The sequence below is a fragment of the Macrotis lagotis genome, chromosome 5, assembly GCF_037893015.1.
Source record: "Macrotis lagotis isolate mMagLag1 chromosome 5, bilby.v1.9.chrom.fasta, whole genome shotgun sequence".
In the NCBI taxonomy this organism is placed as follows: Eukaryota; Metazoa; Chordata; class Mammalia; order Peramelemorphia; family Peramelidae; genus Macrotis; species Macrotis lagotis.
The window spans coordinates 23,921,032-23,939,953 of record NC_133662.1 but is presented as its reverse complement, the minus strand read 5'-3'; the positions used below and the strand labels follow the sequence as shown (position 1 = coordinate 23,939,953).

Below are 18,922 nucleotides of genomic sequence, written 5' to 3'. Positions count from 1 at the left end.
ATTATAAGTCTACAGTATACCAGGTGCTACATTAAGGCCTGGTTTAGCCAAATCAGTTCTATTTTAATCGTAAGTGTAATTCTAAAATTAATTTTTAACTTGCACAGTTTCTCTTATGGAATCAATGAGAGACCCTAATTTAATTCTAAAAGGCCAAGATGTCACTGATAGTTGTTCTGATTTTGATGACTCAGGAAGAGAGTAGAAACTAATGACTATGCTGCCCTGCCTGACTCAAATCCAATTCATTTTTGAGTTAAGACATAATCCATAATGTCATAGGTCCTTTTCAAAAATGAAGGACAAACAAAGGTAACTATCAAGTAACTTCTATATTAGCCATATAGAAGTTATCTAACAATTGCTTCTTAATTGATTAATGTTATTTCACCATGGTAACATCTTAGCTTCAGCAAGTTGAGAAGTCAGAAATTAACTGACTTTCTCTTAGTTAAATTGTATTACATTTAGATTCAGTTACATATAAATTTTCTGCTGAAAGTTAAAAAATGTCACCAACAAATACCCAGCGAAATTGTTGCTAGCTCATTGTCCCATGCAAATTGTTGAATAAACTGTAAAATTGCCTTTATATTTTACAAGATTTATAGAGGTGATATTTTGCAGCAATTACAAATCATTTGACTTCTTTGGGGGGGGGTTAAGTTAAAACAAAGGAGAGACATTATTTTGAAATAAACATACTAAGATTAAGTGAAAGTTTGCTTGATTTGTTTTTCCTTAATTACAGGTGCAACTGATCAGGACTAAAAGGGCAATAATTATTTTAGAGTAATTTCTGATTTCATGTTTTATCAAGCCTCAGAATAAGTATTCTCTCAACTTCACAATGGTACATTTAACATAGAATCAATGAAGTAAGTTTCATATGTTCATTGGTTCAGATAGAATTTAGAGTAGACTAAATCACAAGCCCCCAAAATCCTGTAAATGTAGGAAGTCTGATTTGCAAAGTTAGATTGTAAGATTGCTGTTTCTGAACATCTCTGTTGTAAAAGATTTGTGTAGTACAAACATAATCTTTATATTGAACCTGATACAAGAATGATTGCTTTGGTTATAGCTCCTCAGATATTTTTCAGGAATCACAAAGATAGAGCAAAAGTTATTTGTCCTCATCCATTTCTCAAAATGATTGTGTTTGGATTGGTTTAGCTATATACATACATATGTGTACACATAAATGTAAAAATTCTTTCTAAGTCTAGTTTCTTAAATTTTTTTAATTAAATTTTTTTTTGGGGGGGTTATAAGGAATAGAGTTGTGACTTGCCCAAAGTCATACAGTTAAGTGTGTATTAAGTGACTGAGGTCAGATGTGAACTTTGGTCCACCTAACTCCAGGGCCGATGCTCTATCCACCCTGCACCAAGCTGCCTCACTTAAATTTTATTTCTTGAAAATTAAATGTAGGGGTGGCTAGGTTGCATAGTGGATAGAGCACCGGCCCTGGAGTCAGGAGTACCTGAGTTCAAATTCGGCCTCAGATGCTTAATAATTACCTAGCTGTGTGGCCCTGGGCAAGCCACTTAACCCCATTTGCCTTGCAAAAACCTAAAAAAAGAAAAAAAGAAAAAGAAAATTAAATGTGAAATAAAGAAGTCAAAATGAACCACAGTGTAATTTTTATCTTTAGATTAATGGAGATTTTACATTGGATTTAATTATTGGGGGGAATTTTATCCACTATAAGATGTTATATATAGTTATTTGTGCTAAAAATCTGAGATTCCCTTAAGATCTTTATTAGCTAAATTTAGAACAAGTAGAATTTATGAATGAATTAAGAATTTATTAATATCTCAAATGTCCAAAATGGGAGAGGTATGTTATGCAGTCGGCAGAGCCTTGAGCTTGGAGTCAAAAAGATATGAGTTCAAATTTGACCCCAGACACTTAGTAGTTAGCTATGTGATCCTGGGGTAAGTCACATAACTCTGCTTCAATTTCCACAACTCTAAAATGAACTGGAAAAGGAAATGACAAATCACTGCAATATATTTGCCAAGCAAACCCCCAAAGGTCCCCAAAGAGTCAGATAAGCCCCCAAAACAATACAACAAAAATGTATGAAACACTTTGCCAGTGCTGGGTATAAAAATGAAAAAGTAAGACAACCCTAGCTTTCAAAGAGCTCCATTCTAACAAAGGAGACAAGACATAGAGAAAGTTTCACCTACAAGTCAGATGGAAAGGGCTCACCATCTTTAGGGGCAAGGGCAAAGCAGAATTTAATGCCTCTTCTTTCATGTCATTTCTACTGTTGAAACTATATCACTTTCTGGTGCTGAACCATTTGACAATTAAAAGGGCTTTTTTTTTTTTTGGCTCTTTAGTAGCTATGTCTGCAGTACCTGCAGGAGTAGTGGTCAGGCTGCATTTCCACAAGGCCTGCTTCCCAGGATAGGGCTGAGGGAGTAGGACTGAAAGCATTGCTCTTCCCAGGGCTCTTGGGTTCAGGGTCATGCAGATCTAAGGAGAAAAGAAAGTCAAGTTCTGACTTGCCTGACATTTGTCACCTCCTGCCTCTGCCACAAGGTTCCTTGGTGCAATTTGCCAGTCTGGCCAGCATGTCCTGTAGTTGACTATTGGTTTGCAGTGGATGGGGATGGCTAAATCTTTTGCTTCAGGAGCTGCTTCCCCAGATGGTGATAATGAGGACTGGGCTGGAAATAGTACAGATGTTGTGAATATGGGGTAGGATACAACAAAAGTATCCATTAAAATTGTCTTTTTCCAATAAAAGGAAAGATTCTTATCCCCCCTTTTAAAAGGAAGACAGTGAGGATACAAGAGGTCAGTTGAATTAGCTGGCATCAAAGTTAGAATTCAGTTCACTTTTGGTATAACAGAAAGCGCATTGGCTCTAGAGACAAAGGACCTTGGTTTGAATTCTGCTTCTCACCCTTATTACCTGTGTGATTCTGTAAGTCATCTTTTCTGGACCTTGGTTTCCTCATCTGTAAATTGAGATGAATAGGGACTGAGTCTGTTTTTTTCACTGATATTAGGAATTCTCATCTGAAGACACTCCCTTTACTAGTTAGTGCAGGTCAGCACTTTCTCTGCATGGGAAATGAAGTGACTTGGCCAGCAGGACATAGAGGTGGGGTCTGAACCAGCCCAGCTCTTGTGACTCTGTAAAGTTCGAGTGCTGGACTAAATTTCTAAGGGCTTTTCTTCCTCTGAAATCATTTGAATTAGAGGACCTGGATTCGGATGTCAGCTCTATTGTTTATTAGTCAGGTGACCCAGGGCAAATCACAAGTCTTCTTTTGCTTTCAATATATATGACCTCTTGCTTTGGTTCTGATCATGCTCCTGAGAAAAAGCTTTTATAGTCATGAAACAGTGCCAGGCACCAGGGGTTATCTCACCTCTGAAATGAGAGGATTTGAATTTAAACCCTACCTTTCATATATGCTGCCTATGGAATGTAGGATGAGTCACTTAACTTCTCTGGGCAAACATGAGAGATTGAACTAGGCAGCTTCCAGGGTCCTGCACTGCTCTAGAACCATACTCCCGTTGTTCAGTTTCCACTAATTATAAACAAAATATACTCTCTTCTCCTCTTTTCACTTCTTTTTTCCTTCCTTAACTTTTCTGTGCATTTCCATGAGTCTTTAACTATGTGTTGTCATCCTTATACATATTCAAACTTCTCTTTCCTTTTTCTATTCTTTAAATGTATGTGCTAGACTTTATTAACCCAAGTTGAAAAATTATTTTGTTTATAAAAAACATTTGAAAATGGTCTAGTAACTAATTTAACTATTAGTCAATAAATGTCAGGGAATAATAATAAACTATTAAATATCTACAATTCAATGTGATTTTTTTTCTAATAAGCTACCCAACAAATTAATTTTATTTTATCTTTTTGTCAATCACAAAAATTTCTCACTCTAGAATTTTTACAAGGTTTTGATTGCAAAGGAACATTTTCCCTCAAAACTGTGTTAAATATAGATTCTTTGTATATATATGTAATTATTTCTGAATTATTACAAGGCACTATTGTGTTAACAGTTTTGTTTTGGTTGATTAAGTCACTGCAAAAGTAAATTTTTACAAATCATTACACATCCTGTGTCTGATTTCAAGGAGTATCATTCCTTATTTCATTTATTAGGAACTAAATCTGCTACTGAAGCATTGTATTATTTTAGTAGATGGAAATATTCTTACTATTATTATAAAGGACATTCCCAGATTTTACACCATATGTAATGCCCCAGAATTATCTCATTTATTTAGCAAGTAGTTATTAAGCACCTGTTGTGTTCCTGGAATTTTGCTAAGTGAGGGACAATTTGAGGTAACTGCAGAAATAAAGTTAGAACACAAGAGAAGGAGAAAAATGTAAAAAGAGATCCAGGAAAATTCTGTTGAACAAAGCTAAAAGATATCTCTTTTTATTAGGAGAAGGGAGTAGAGGGGCACAGAAGGTATGTCAGGAAAGATGGTGGTGTGTATTTGAATTGGACCTCAAGCAGAAGCCTTGAAGAAGAGGGGAAAGCAGGAGCAATTTCAGGATAGGAACAGATGAATAAAATCTTGGAGCTGGGATAGAACAGTAAGAAATGAGAAAAAGAATAGCATAGTTATACTGGAGTAGAGAAGTTTCAAAGGGGAATAATATGAGATAAAATTGGGCAATGAGGTTAAAGCTGGATTGGGGGAATACTTTATATGCAAGATTCAAGTGTTTATATCTTATTCAGCAAGAAATAGGGAGTCATTCATGGTTTGAGTTGTTATTTATTTCTGTATCTGATACCTACTACCTTATGGGCAAGTCATTAAAGCTACTCAGAAAATTAGAAGGTAGCACTGGGTGGTTTCTAAAGTCTCATCCTGCTCAATATCTGTTTTCCTATAAGTTGATGACCATAAAATGTTTATTAAGGGCAACTGGATGGCACAGTAGATCCTGGAGTTAGGAGGACCTGAGTTCAAATGTGACCTCAGACACTTAATTACCTAGCTATGTGACCTTGGGCAAGTCACTTAACCTCATCACCTTTCAAAAACAAAAAAAAAAAAACAGCAACAACAAAAAGACTCATAAAATGTTTATTAGGCAGAGTACTCAGTGATGTGACAGATGAGTTGAAGAGGAGAGAGATTGGATTTGGAAAGACCAGTAGGAGACTATTACAGTATTTTAGGCAAAAAGAAACTAAGGTTGTGAACTCTGAGTGATTGTAGTGGGAAAGCAGAGGAGGGACCAAATAATGAAAGATAAGGTTGCCTTTTGCATAGGTTGTAAACAACAGATGATATCTTGATGGCAATGTTGTTTTATCTTTCTCTCAATTTTCCATCTTTCAATCTCCATCTAAATTTACAAGGGAGCCAAAAGCCGAGTGCAGTTTCATGATATTAAGGCTTTTATAATACTTATTTAATGATGGCTAGTAATATTAGAAAACATATGCCTTTTACAAATTATCTCCATTTGTAATTACTTCTACTTATTTTCATTCTCTTAATACTCATTAAGAGTTTACTGTGCATGGAGCTCTATGTTTTCATCAGATATGTATGTACACTTTGCAGTTACAGATTATATCCCCTTCACACCTTAGTAAATGATCTTCATGAGTTATTATAGTTGAAAAAATGTCACCTAGTGATCAGACTTTTGGTGATGAATCTCTTTACATTACCTAGGTTAATCCACAGATAACAAATATGTAATTCATATTTCATTCAAAGTCCCTTTTTTCTTATGATAAAATCTACCAGAACTTGCACTGATATAGTCAGCAAGTATTTATTAAGTGCTTATTATATGTCAGACCCTGTATGGCCAAAATATGGTCTCTGCTCTCAAGGACCTCATATTGTAATGAAGGAGACAATATCTAAAAAACTTACATACAAGATACATGCAGTGCAAATAAAAGATAACATCAAAGGGAAGGTCCTAGCAGAGCTGATAGGGATGCTAAAGACAAAGTCAAAAGAAGAAAATGACTTGCAAAACATTTACACGTAAAACCTCAAAGAAAAACAATAAATTGGGCTTAAATTCCCCTTCAGTTCCTAAGAAGAGATGATGTAAGAGAGAATTGTAAAAAGAATCATTAAAAAGAAATTTCAGTGAAATGAAAGTACTAGAGGAAAATATGGAAAGGGTATGAGAGAAAGAATTGGGAGGGTATTAATAGTTTGACACAAAAGTTAGAAAACTACTGAAGCAACAACCATCCTTAAAAAGTAGAATGGCCATGAAGAATCCAATGATCCATAAGACAAGAAGAAATCTTAAAACAAGTCAAAAGATGGAAAAAATAGAAGGAAGTTTGATAAATGTATTACAGCAAAAATAAATGACCTGGAAAAGAGTTTGGAGAGAAAAAAATTTAAGAATCATTGCACTATCTGAACTCCATTACAACAACAAAAAAATCGTCTAGACATCCTATTTCAAGAAATATTTAGAGAAAACAGCCCAGATCTCCTACATCCAGGAGCCAAAGTGGAACTACAAAGACTCCACTGGTCATCTCTAAAAGAAACCCCAACATGAAAACTCGTAGAAATGTTTTAGCCAAAATAAAGAGCTCCCAGGTCAAAGAAAAAATACTGCAAACAGAATGAAGGAATTTAAATACTGAAGAGCTTTAGTAAGAAACACACAAAATTTAGCAGCCACCACTGTAAAGGAATGGTGGGTTTGGTGGTTGACATTTTAGAAGGCAAAAGATACAGGCTTATAGCTAGGAATAATTTAACCCAGCAAAATTGATTCTAGAATAACTCTAGAGTAAAAAAAAAATGTATCTTTAAATGAAATAGAGAATTTTAAGCATTCAAGAAGAAAATACTGGAACTTGAAAAAACAATGATAAAGGATTAAGAGAATATAAACTGCTTACATTCTAAATTTATGATACATTTTTGCCCTCTGAATTCTAGATCACCATCATTATCCAGATTCATATAGGAAGTTTAGTTAGACAAGGAGTACTTCTGTTATGTCTTATTGATCTTAAGAGAAGGGAAGAGAAATATGCTTAAGAGACAAGGGAAAGAAAGGTTAGGGAGAATTATATTCCATAATCAGGGTGTGCAAGTAGGCATTTTTAATGCTCTCAAAGTTGTTTTCTTTACAATTATATTTTCATTATATGTTGTTCCTGCCAGTTCTATTGACTTTCCTCTCTATCAATTTATACATGTGTTCCTAGGTTTCTCTGAGACCATTTCCTTCATCATCTCTTAGAACATAATAGTATTTGCATCACATTATTATACCAGAAGTTTTTCAGCCATTCCCCAATTTATTGGCACCACCTCAGATTCCCATTATAAACCACTTCAAAAAACAACCAGAAATGATATTGTGTAGAGTTTGTTTTGCTTAGTACTAATTTTTAGTTAATCCAGACTCCATGCTTCTCTTTTCTGCCCTTTTCCTCCTATTTCTCTTTTGAATGATATATACTTCTATATGCAGTTGTGTTCATTAGTTCACATGAAAATAAGACTGAAGTGTCAGCTACTAGCCCTCATTCTCTCCTCTTTATAGAAGATGCCTGTTTGTATAGGCATAATGCTCCACCAGGATTCCAAAAGAATAATGATGAAATCTGTACCTACCTTGAGTTGTTTTTTTTTTGATGTATGGTTTGAAAATTTGTTTGATTTTTATCATACATGTTTGTAATAGATTTTGTTCTGAATGTAGAGGTGAGGGGAAAAAAAGACAGATTTTTGTGAAATCAAAAAAATTAATATATAATAAATAGCATAATTTTACATATATACATATATATATGTATATATGTATATTTGTGTTTAAGGAGGCTGTTGCAGTAGTCCAGGCAAGAGATATTAAAGAGCAAGAACCAAGGAAGGAGAGATATATGAGAATGAATATTAAGGATAATACAAAGGCAGGAAACCTAGGTAACTAGGAGGATGATGATATATTCAACTCTAATAGGGAAACTGAGAAGAGAGCAGGGTTTTGTGGAAAAATAAACACATTCTGTACTGGATGTGTTGAGTTTGAGGTGGCAACAGGACATTCTCTTGAAACATCTTAAGAGGCAGTTGGTGATGCGAGACTGATGCTCTGAAGACAAATTAGACGGAAGGAAGGAAGGAAGGAAGGAAGGAAGGAAGGAAGGAAGGAAGGAAGGAAGGAAAAGAAAACAAAGAAACAATCATTTGCATAGAGATGATAACTGAATCCTTGAGATTTATTGTGTTTGGAGAAGTCTGTCCTGGTCCTAAGTCTTTCTGCCTCCTCCTTTGGATCTCCCCAGTTTAGTCACAAGCCATTCCCTTTTGGGACTTCCTATAGAAATAAAAGAGCTTATTACTTTGAGCAGTGAATAGTTCCTCTAATTGTTTTTTAAAGCCCCTTTAGTTCATCAATGGACTAATGTTCTTGACATCTAAAATGTTATTTGCCTATGATTTTCTTAATTGACAGTTTTACCTCATTATATATTATATATTATACAGTGGCTTATTAAAATTAAACACTATAATAAAAAGTACTTATTGCCATTAAAATAAAGCATTCATCCAAGTTATACTTACCTAATCCCTTCACAGTTTTTAGATGCTTTGAGAGAGATTTATTATTTGTTCTTAATGAGTATAACTCACATTACAGGTGCTTGATTTTTTAATAATTCGTGTAAAAGTGCTCTATGTGATTTGGCAATATTTTGTCAAAATATGTCCTTTAACTGAATGCCAATTTAGGTATTATAATGTGAGTACTAAGAGGTTTTATAAAGTCTTTTCTTTTCTCATAGTTGTATTCCCTCACCTCAGATAAATTTCTCTGAGAGAGTCTATTCTTCTTCTAGATGTGAGTGACCAGCACTCCTGCTGCTGCACACTCCATTGGAGAACTGACAAGTGTTGATAGTGGCCTCATTCCAGGTGCCAGTGGACCTTTTTGGTATTTCCTCCTCTGGGCTCCACATTTGCCTTTGGTAATTTTCTTTTCCATTGGTGATGTTGGCTCTTTATGTCTTTCATACAGTGACTAGTGGAGTTGATGGCATTGGAGAGGCTGCTCTGTGTGTTTGGGAAGTATTTGCCCTGTTCCTTTTTCAGTAATCATTTTTCAAAGACAAATTCTTAAATCTCTTGCTATTTCCTCCAGCTTTTCTTCATTCTATCTATGAAGGAAGATTTTATATCTCCTTCATTCTCCCTAGTTCAGGCAGACATGTCAATAAAAAAGGAGATGGAAAGAACAATATGTTTACCAGAAGGAGAAGTGAATAGAGCCAGGAAAAGCAAAGACTAGATTTTTAGCTTCAGTTGCTACTACTACCTAATCAAAGCTGACTTTCCTGAGTCTTTTCCTCTTTAGGGGCAGTATCCTGAGAGGAATACATATTGAGAACAGTATAGCATCAATATTATATTAATAGAAAATAAAATAAACAACCATGCATTCAGGTACCCAGCCTTATACCTCAACCAACACATTTCAAAACAGTGCAAAGGAAAAACATGTATGTTATAATTTATGTGTGAAAACTGGCCTGTGTCCAAATGGGCCAACCCACCTGAAAATTGGCTGATAGGATCTGCCTAAGAGCAAAGAATGACTTGATTCAGATTTTTCAAATAATGGTTATCATGAAAAACTACTTTTATTGTATTGAAAAATATTGAATACAAATCTAGTTAAATTTTTATTTAATATAACAAGCCTTCATAGTTTTTTTAAACCTGTATTTGGTAATTCATCAATTCATAATAAGTCAATTAAAATATGAGGTTTAAAAAAAGAATTAAATAGGGGTGTGGTGGTAGTGGTGGGGTCCTGAATCAGGGCCAGAAAGGAAGCTGTTAGACTATCTAGTAAGAAAGTGTTAATATAGAGCAAGGAAAAGAATATATATTTAGGAACTATTTTAATAAAGGTTGGGTTATTGATAACTGACTGATATAGGGAAAAGTGAATAAACAATTCATAACTTAATTTCAATTTTTTCAATTAATAAACTTATTTTCTTTTTCACAAAACTCTTTTTTAAAAAAAGAAAAAGTGTTAAACCTTATAACAAATATCATAGTCAAGCAAAACCAATTTCTATCATGAGTAAGTCCAAAAGTAATGCTTTATATCTTGAACAAATGATTCATGTACAAAAATAGATATAGGAAAACTGGAAGAAAGTTAATTTAGGGAAGAAGACAATGGCTTCAGCTTTTTCTATAGGTTTCTGTTTAAGGAACCAGTAATTAAAATTATTTGCTCAAGAGGAGTCATTGAGGGGCAATAGGAAGATAACTAGATTTTGGAGTGAGAAAAAAATGGATCTCACTTATCCTTCTGATCTTTGCAAACCTCTGATCCTTAGTTTCTTTATCTGCAAGATGAGGGAATTGGACTAGTTCTTGCTTCTAAGGGCCCTTCTAAGTCTAAGTCTGTGATCCTGTCCTTTATATGTTGAGCCCCCAAGTATTTGAGAGAGGAAGGAAAACACATTGACCCTTATCTGAGGGGACTGTCTATTTGATTTCTTGGTAGTGCTAGGTGTCCCTCAAGAAGAGGTGTCATATTGATTGAGATTCATCTTCTGCTCATGTGTATTATGCAGTGGAGGTGGGTCCCCTCTCTCTACTTTTCCCTTTTTTCTTCTACTTTTCCCCTGTTCTAAAAGACGATCTTTAATTGAAATGAATATAGGATACTTATGGAATCAACTGTAGCATGTTACTTGGATAATGTAAAATGCACAGTTCATTCATTGTTTATGTGATGAACTTTCCCTTTGTTTTCCCACTCCATTATGTGTGGAAACCATGATTTTTAGGTAGGTAAATTCAATTTGTGGCTTAAAAGCACTTTGGGAATGTTTTATTCTTTTAGATGTCTTCCACATTATTGCTGTCTACATATTCTATGCCCATCTAAATTGGCATGCTTACTATACTCTGTATTGAATATTCCATCTCCAGACTATCACTTTATATTGGCTGTCCTTCAGTCTTGGTATGTCTCCCACCCCCACCCCATTTATCTCTTGTCCATTGCTTCCCATTGCTTCCTTCATGACTCAGCTCATGAGTCATCTCCTATAGGAAGACTTTACCTTTCCCCCCCCAGCTATTAAGTTGTTATTGTTCTCTCCTCTTCCAATCTTATGTAAGCTTCTTGAATATAGGGATCATGAGAGGAAAAGAGTTGGCTCTGTATTGTCAATACATGTATTCCATATCTTTCATATAGTTGATCCTTTTTTTTTGAAAAAAGGTTTTTGTTTTTCATTTTGTTTTTTCCAATTACATGTTCTAGAAGATGATCTTTAATGGAAATGAATAAAGGATGTTTATGGAATAAACTGTAACATGATACTTGGTCATGTAAAATGCACAGCTCATTCATTGTTTATGTGATGAACTTTCCCTTTGAATGAACTGTACATTTTATATTACCAAGTAACATGCTACAGTTGATTTTAGCAAGTAATCTGATGTAGGTTATTCATGTACAGTTTTGCTAAACATTTCTATATTAGTCAAGTTGTAAAAGGAGAATCAGAACAAAAATTGAAAAACCATGAAAAAGAAAAGAAAAAACCCATTTAAAAATGAAAATATTATGTTTTGCTCTTCATTCAAACAACATAGTTCTTCTAGATGTGGATGGCATTTTTTATCACAAGTCTTTTGTAATTGACTTTAATCACTACATTGCTGAGAAGAGCTAAGTCTATCATAGTTGATCCTCACACAGTGTTGCTGTTGCTATATACAATGTTCTCCTGATTATGCTTATTTCTTAGAATCAATTCACATAAGTCTTTCCAGGTTTTCTTGGATTTTATCCATTTTATCTAATCAAGATATCATCTCACAATTAGCAGACTACAGTTTAGTGTAAACATAACTTTTATATGCACTGAGAAACCAAAAAATTCATGGGAGTCTATTGCTGTGGTCTAGAACCAAATTTGCGAAAAACTTGTATGCCCACTTGCTCAGCTATACATAGATTGTATTCCATGATTTCTTATAGAACAGTACTCCATTGCATTCATATTCCATAACTTGTTCAACCATTCCCCAACTGATGAGCATCCTCTCAATTTCCAATTTGTTGCCATCACTAAAAGAGCTGCAATAAATATTTTACATGTGTGTCCTTTACTCCCCCCACTTTTTTCATATTTTCTTTATTTTTCAAACCATATGCAACAGTAGTTTTCAGTGGTCATTTCTTGTAAAGTTTTGAGTTTCCTATTTTCTCCCTCCTTCTACAGAAAGCAATTTAATATGTTAAATATGTATATAATTATATTAAACATAAATCTATATCATGTTGTGAAAGAAGAATCAAAATGAAACAGAAAAACAGTAAGAAAAAACATATCATGAGGCAACTTTTAAAAATTTAAGATAGTAAGCATTGGTCTGCATAAATTCCATAGTGCCTTCTCTGGATATTGATAGTCTTTTCCATCACAAGTCTTTTAGAATTATCTTTAATTACCATGCTTCTAAAATGAACAAATCCATCATTGTTGATCATCACCCAATGTTGCTGTTAATGTATACAATGTTATTCTTCTAGTTCTTCTAACTTCATTCAACATCAGTTCATGTAAGTCTTTCCAGGCTATTCTGAAGTCCCATTCCTTAGAATTTCTTATGGAACAATAGTATTCTAACACATTCATATACCACAGTTTGTTTAACCATTCCCCAAGTGATTGGCATCCTCCCAATTGGAAATTTCTCAAAACAAAAAGAGCTTCTGTAAATATTTTTGTATATGTGGACTTTTTTTACCCCTTTTTCATGATCTTCTCATGGATACAGAGCTTGTTAGTTGTATTGCTGTATCAAAGGGTATGCACAGCTTTATTGCCCTTTTGGCCAAAATTATAAATTGCTCTCCAGAAGGGTTGAATCAATTCACAACTCCAGCAATGCATTAATGTCTGAATTTTCCCATATCCCCTCCTCCAACATTGATCATTTTCCATTATGATGAATCTGATAGGTGTGAGTACTTCAGAGTTGTTTTAATTTGCATTTTTTCTAATCAATAATGTTTTAGAGCATTTTTTCATATGACTATAGAAAACTTTAATTTTTTCATCTGAGAATTGCCTTTTCATTTCCTTTGACTATCAGTTGGGGAATGACTTATATTCTTATGAATTTGACTCAGTTCTCTATATATTTTAGAAATGAGTCCTTTGTCATAAACACTAGTTGTAAAAATTGTCAACTAACTGCCTTCCTTTTAATTTTAGTTGCATTCGTTTTTATTTATGCAAAAACCTTTGGATTTAATGTAGTCAAAATTATCCATTTTGCATTTTATAATGTTCTCTATCTCTATCTTTTGTAAGCATATAAGATAATAGCATTTCTTATAAGCATATCATCTCTTGTAAGCATATAAGATACATGATTTAAGCATATCTCTTTTAAGCAGTCATAAACCACTTCCCTTTCTATAGATCTAATAGATAAACTATTCCTTGTTCTCCTAATTGGCTAATGGTATTCCCCTTTAGGTCTAAATCCTGAACCCACTTCAACTATATCTTGGTATAGGGTACGATATGTGGGTCTATGACTAGTTTTTGCTATACTAACTTCCAGTTTTCCCCACAGTTTTTATTGAATAATGAGTTCTTATCCCAGAAGCTAACATTTTTGGATTTTTTCAGTCAGTAGATTACTGTAGTACCACTGTTTATTTCCTACCTACTGTAATCCACTGTCCCATTACTCTGTTTCCCAATCTGTTCCAGACAGTTTTTTTGATGATTGATGCTTTCTTTATAATATAGTTTTAGATCTGGTATAGCCAGGCTACCTTCCTTTGCATTTTTTTTATCAGTTCCCTGGATAATCTTGACTTCTTGTTGTTCCATATGAATTTTGTTACTATTTTTCTTTCTCTATAAAACAATTTTTAATAGTTTGATTGGTATGGCACTGAATAAGTATTTTAATTTGGGTAGAATTGACTTTTTTTATTATATTAGCTTGGCCTAACCATAAGCAATTGGCATTTTTCCAATTCTTTTTAAAATTTTTAAAATTTTTAATTTTTTAGGTTTTTGCAAGGCAAATGGGGTTAAATGGCTTGCCCAAGGCCACACAGCTGAGGTGTCTGAGGTCGGATTTGAACTCAGGTACTCTTGACTCCAGGGCCGGTGCTCTATCCACTGCACCACCTAGCCATCCCTTTCCAGTTCTTTAGATTTGACTTTATTTGTATGAAAAGTATTTTGTAATTGTATTCATATGTTTTTCTGATTTTGTCTTAGGAGGTAGATTCCCAAGTATTTTATGTTTTCTATCATTATTTTGAATGGAATTTCTCTTTCTATCTCTTGCTGCTGGGCTTTGTAGGTAATATATCAAAATGTCTGTGATTTGTGTAAGTTTATTTTCTATCCTATAACTCTGCTAATGTTGCCAATTTTTCAGTTTTTTAGTTGATTTTCTAGGATTCTCTGAGTGTACCATCATATCATCTGCAAATAGTGAGAGTTTTGGTTCCTCTTTGTCTATTCTAATTACTTTTGTTTATTTTTCTTCTTTTGCTATTAAAGCTAATATTTCTAATACTATATCAAATAGTAGTGGTGATAATAGGCATCCTTGTTTCACCCCTGATCTTATTGGAAATACTCCTAGTTTATCCCCATTACATTTAATGTTTGTTGTTATTTTTATATAGATATTGCTTATTGTTTTAAGGAACTTTCCATTTATTCCTATACTCTCTAGTGTTTTTAATAGAATGGATGTTGTATTTTGTCCAAGACTTTTTAACATCTTTTAATATAATTATATGATTTTTGTTGATTTTGTTATTGATATATTCAATTATGTTGAGTATTTTCCTATATTGAACCATCCATGCCTACTTGGTATGAGTCCTACCTGATTATGATGTATTTTTCTAGTAATAACATTGTAATCTCTTTGTTAAAGTTTTATTTAATATTTTTGCATCAGTATTCATTAGGGAGATGGGTCTATAATTTTCTTAGTCTGTTTTGGCTCTATAATTTTCTTTGGGGTTTTTTTTTGGCTCTTTCTGGTTTAGATATCAGCACCATATTGGTGTCATAAAAAAAAATTTGGCAGAACTCCTCCTATTTTTTTTAAATAGTTTATGTAGAATTGGAATTAATTGTTCCTTAAATGCTTGGTAGAATTCACTTGTAGATCCATCTGGCATGGCAGTTTTTTCTTAGGAAGTTTATTAGTGGTTTCTTCAATTTTTTTCTTAAATGAGATTATTTAAGTATTTTATTTTCTTTTCTATTAATCTGGGTGGTTTATATTTTTGTAAATATTCACCTATATCATTCAGATCATCAAATTTATTGGCATACAGTTCAACAAAATAGCTCTGAATTATCTCTTTAGTTTCCTCTTCATTGGTGGTTAGATCACCCTTTTCATTTTTGATACTGGTTTTCTTCTTTCCTTTTTTAAATCAGATTAACTGTTTTATTGGGGTTTTTATCATAAATCCAGTGCTTTGTTTTTATTGGATTTTCTTGCTTTCAATTTTATTAATTTCGTCTTTGATTTTCAGAATTTTTAACTTGTTATTTAATTGGGAATTTTAATTTGTTCTTTTTCTAGCTTTTTTTTAGTTGCATGTCCAATTCATTGATCTCTTCTTTCTCTATTTTATTCATATAAGCATTTAGAGATACAAAATTTCCCTTACAAACTGCTTTGGCTGCATTCCATAAATTTTAGTATAATGTTTTTTGGTTGAGTCATAATCTTTTTGCTGGTGGGGGGTCTTGCCTAAATATTGATAGCTACTGATTGATTAGGGTGGTAGTTGCTGAAGGTTGGAGAAGCTGAGGAATTTCTTAATATAATAATGGAGTTTGTCTCAATTGACTCCTCCTTTAGCTTGAACACTTAGAAGCCATTTCAGGGTTATTGATTAGCCCAATTAATTGACCTTTTGTTGTGTCAGAGAGAATAGGGAGTCTCTAGTAGAGGGAGATGGGGAAAACAAGCCAGTGGCTGAAATAGAATACTCACAACATTTATAGATAAATTTTACCATCTTACTGGTGACTTTCATGGAAACCCACAATTGCAATAGTAACACCAAAGATCATTGATCACAGATCAATATAACAGATATGATAATAATGAAAAAAGTTTGAATTATTGCATGAATTACTAAAATGTGCCACAGAGACATGATGTGAGCACGTGCAGTTAAAAAAAAATCTTCAATTTATGAAAAATGCAATATTTGTGAAGCGCACTAAAGCGAACCACAGTAAAGCAAGATATACCTGTACCTAAAGTTTTAGTACTTCATATTTCTTCTTCATTTTGAAATGAAAGGGTTGGATTAAATGTTCTTTAGGGTCTTTTCTAGCTCTAAGTTTTATGATCTTCATCTACCTACAGCTTTTTAAAGTAGTGATTTAGAAGAAGACATGGATGTTCATTATATTTGTGGAAGTTAAGAAGCTGGGAAAAGACAATTAATACCTAAGTTCAAAATCATAAAAGATCTCAAGAGGATGGGACAGGGGACCAAATCTAAGAAAACAAAATTTAATGGTGTTAAGATGTATAATTCTGCACTTAGGTTCAAAAGGCGACTGTATAAATAACAGGCATTTGGATTTCTGTCCCAAAAATTGACCGGGGGGGCAGGGGGGGTGGGGGGGGAAGATGATGCCTGTATGTGTGTGGGAGGGAACCTATGATTTATAGGAAAGTGCAAGGCAAGTCAAAAGCATGATATGTCTGTTTTTTTTAAATATGCAATCATTGACTTCAGTAATTAAATATAATATCTAGAACAATTAAGATTCATGCTCCAAAGAAGATGACTTGAAATTTGGAAGATACTGAGTTCCCTCCCACTGAAAGTCAGCTAGTCTAGACAGGGTAATCACTTGAGAGAAATCTTGTAGAACAGATTCACACTTCAGCTTGAGGTTGGTTTTCATCATCTTTGAGGCCCCTTCCAACTAGAACACTCCATGATTCTTTCTTCCTGTTTTCAATCAGAAAAAATGACTCACCAGTAGCAGAAGATTGATTCTTGGTACTATTGAGTCCCCATCTCATCTGACACAGTAGGTCCTTCTCACTTGATAACAGAAAGTGACTAATAATAAAAGGTGTCATTTTGAATTTAATTAGATGACTTGTTTGATCACTATGGCATATCTCATTCTTTTCTATTTCAGAAACCTGAGTCTTTTCCCCCCTAAAGAGACTGTGATAGCCTGTTCATCCCTGCAAGTTATCACCTGAAAAAAATCCAAATTTTTGTCAAGGCCATTCCTACCCCCACTTTGACCCAGGAACAGATTTCCCATAGAACATCCCATCTGGTTGTCATTACCTGTAGGATATGCAGTTTGTCTGTGTCTTTTGGAGGTTAACTCTTAATGTTAAACAAAGGAAGCTGATCAAAACCAGCTGTAAAACATTTTCATAGTTCATATTTTATACAGTAAGTATTGAGTTACCATTCATATGAATGCATGTCTGATGCAAAAAAATAAGTTAAATCTTTTCCTTTTTAAAAAATTAGAGTAATAATTTTATAATTAAAAAATATTTAATTATTTTTCTATTTGGCAGGAAAAGTTAATGCTATTGATATCATTAAACATGTTTTTTATACACCTCAGAAAACAATAGCTCATTTATTGTCTTTATGTTCCACTATTAATACATTTTGGATTTAGTCAAAATATAAACAGCAGGTTAATATACAATTTTCTCATTTTAAATTAGGTGGTTAGAAAATACATAAACTTGCCAGCTAAATATGTAATTGACCATTAAGATTATTACATAGAATAATTACATGAAAATTGGAAATTACTCCAATAAAACCCATTTTGGCATAGTGCCTCTATTAGAAAACTAAATGTATGAGTATGAATATTCCAAATTATTATTACTTGTGATAAATGACTTAATGAATTTCAAAATGGGGAAGGATTTGGTATTCTCTACATTTGGATTATTATTTTTATTTCTAAGTTTATTTTGAACCAAACAAATACCCCATAGAATGGTCTTTTGCATACACATACTTGACAAAGAAAAGATTATTTATAACAAAGAATAGCTTAATGATTTTCAAATGGAGAAAATATTTACTCTTCCTTGAACTGGGTTGTTGGGGTTTTTTTTTTTTTTTGATGCTATACTTGGAGAAAATTCTACTGTGAATTGAAAAGAAATAGTCCCTATTAATTTAGGGTAGTATCTGGTATATACTGTCACTTAAGTAAATAATTAAAATAGATTAAATAAATTAATCAATTAGATTTTTCTGTCTGTAATTTGTATTTATTTTATTTTATTTTATTTTTTTAGGTTTTTGCAAGGCAAATGGGGTTAAGTGGCTTGCCCATGGCCGTACAGCTAGGTAATCATTAAGTGTCTGAGACTGGATTTGAACCTAGGTACTCCTGATTCCAGAGCCAGTGCTTTATCCACTGCGCCACCTAGCCACCCCAATTTGTATTTATTTTAAAAGCAACAATTTTGAAAAAAAAAGGGTAACATGAATTCATAACAACTGATATTTTTCAAAGATCCATAGCTCCATTACTGAGGAGTTACTAATTGACATAAAATGCAATGTCAGTCTTTGCTAAAGCTCCAGATAGTGTAATGACTCAGGCATAACAATCTACTAAAAAAAAGCAATAAGCACTTTTTTTTCAGAGGAAATATTTTGAAAGTCAGTGGATGTTTTGGGAATGATTAATACTGTTTTGTTCACAGAGTTGATAGATCAAGGGCAATCGTGATCCATGAGAGCAGACACAAAAGCCTTGGTTGAAACATCAGATTTCAGGAAAGCAGGGTGAATGAATTTGCCATTCTTCTTTTCTATTCTAAGTAAAAA

The 18,922-nt window shown here is 33.4% G+C and overlaps 1 protein-coding gene across 5 annotated transcripts in view; it reads left to right on the top strand.

The window, feature by feature from the left end:
* SUPT3H (SPT3 homolog, SAGA and STAGA complex component) overlaps positions 1 to 18,922 on the top strand; it is a 682,254-nt gene that overhangs the window by 424,218 nt on the left and 239,114 nt on the right. The gene's annotated exons all lie outside the window — the stretch shown is intronic.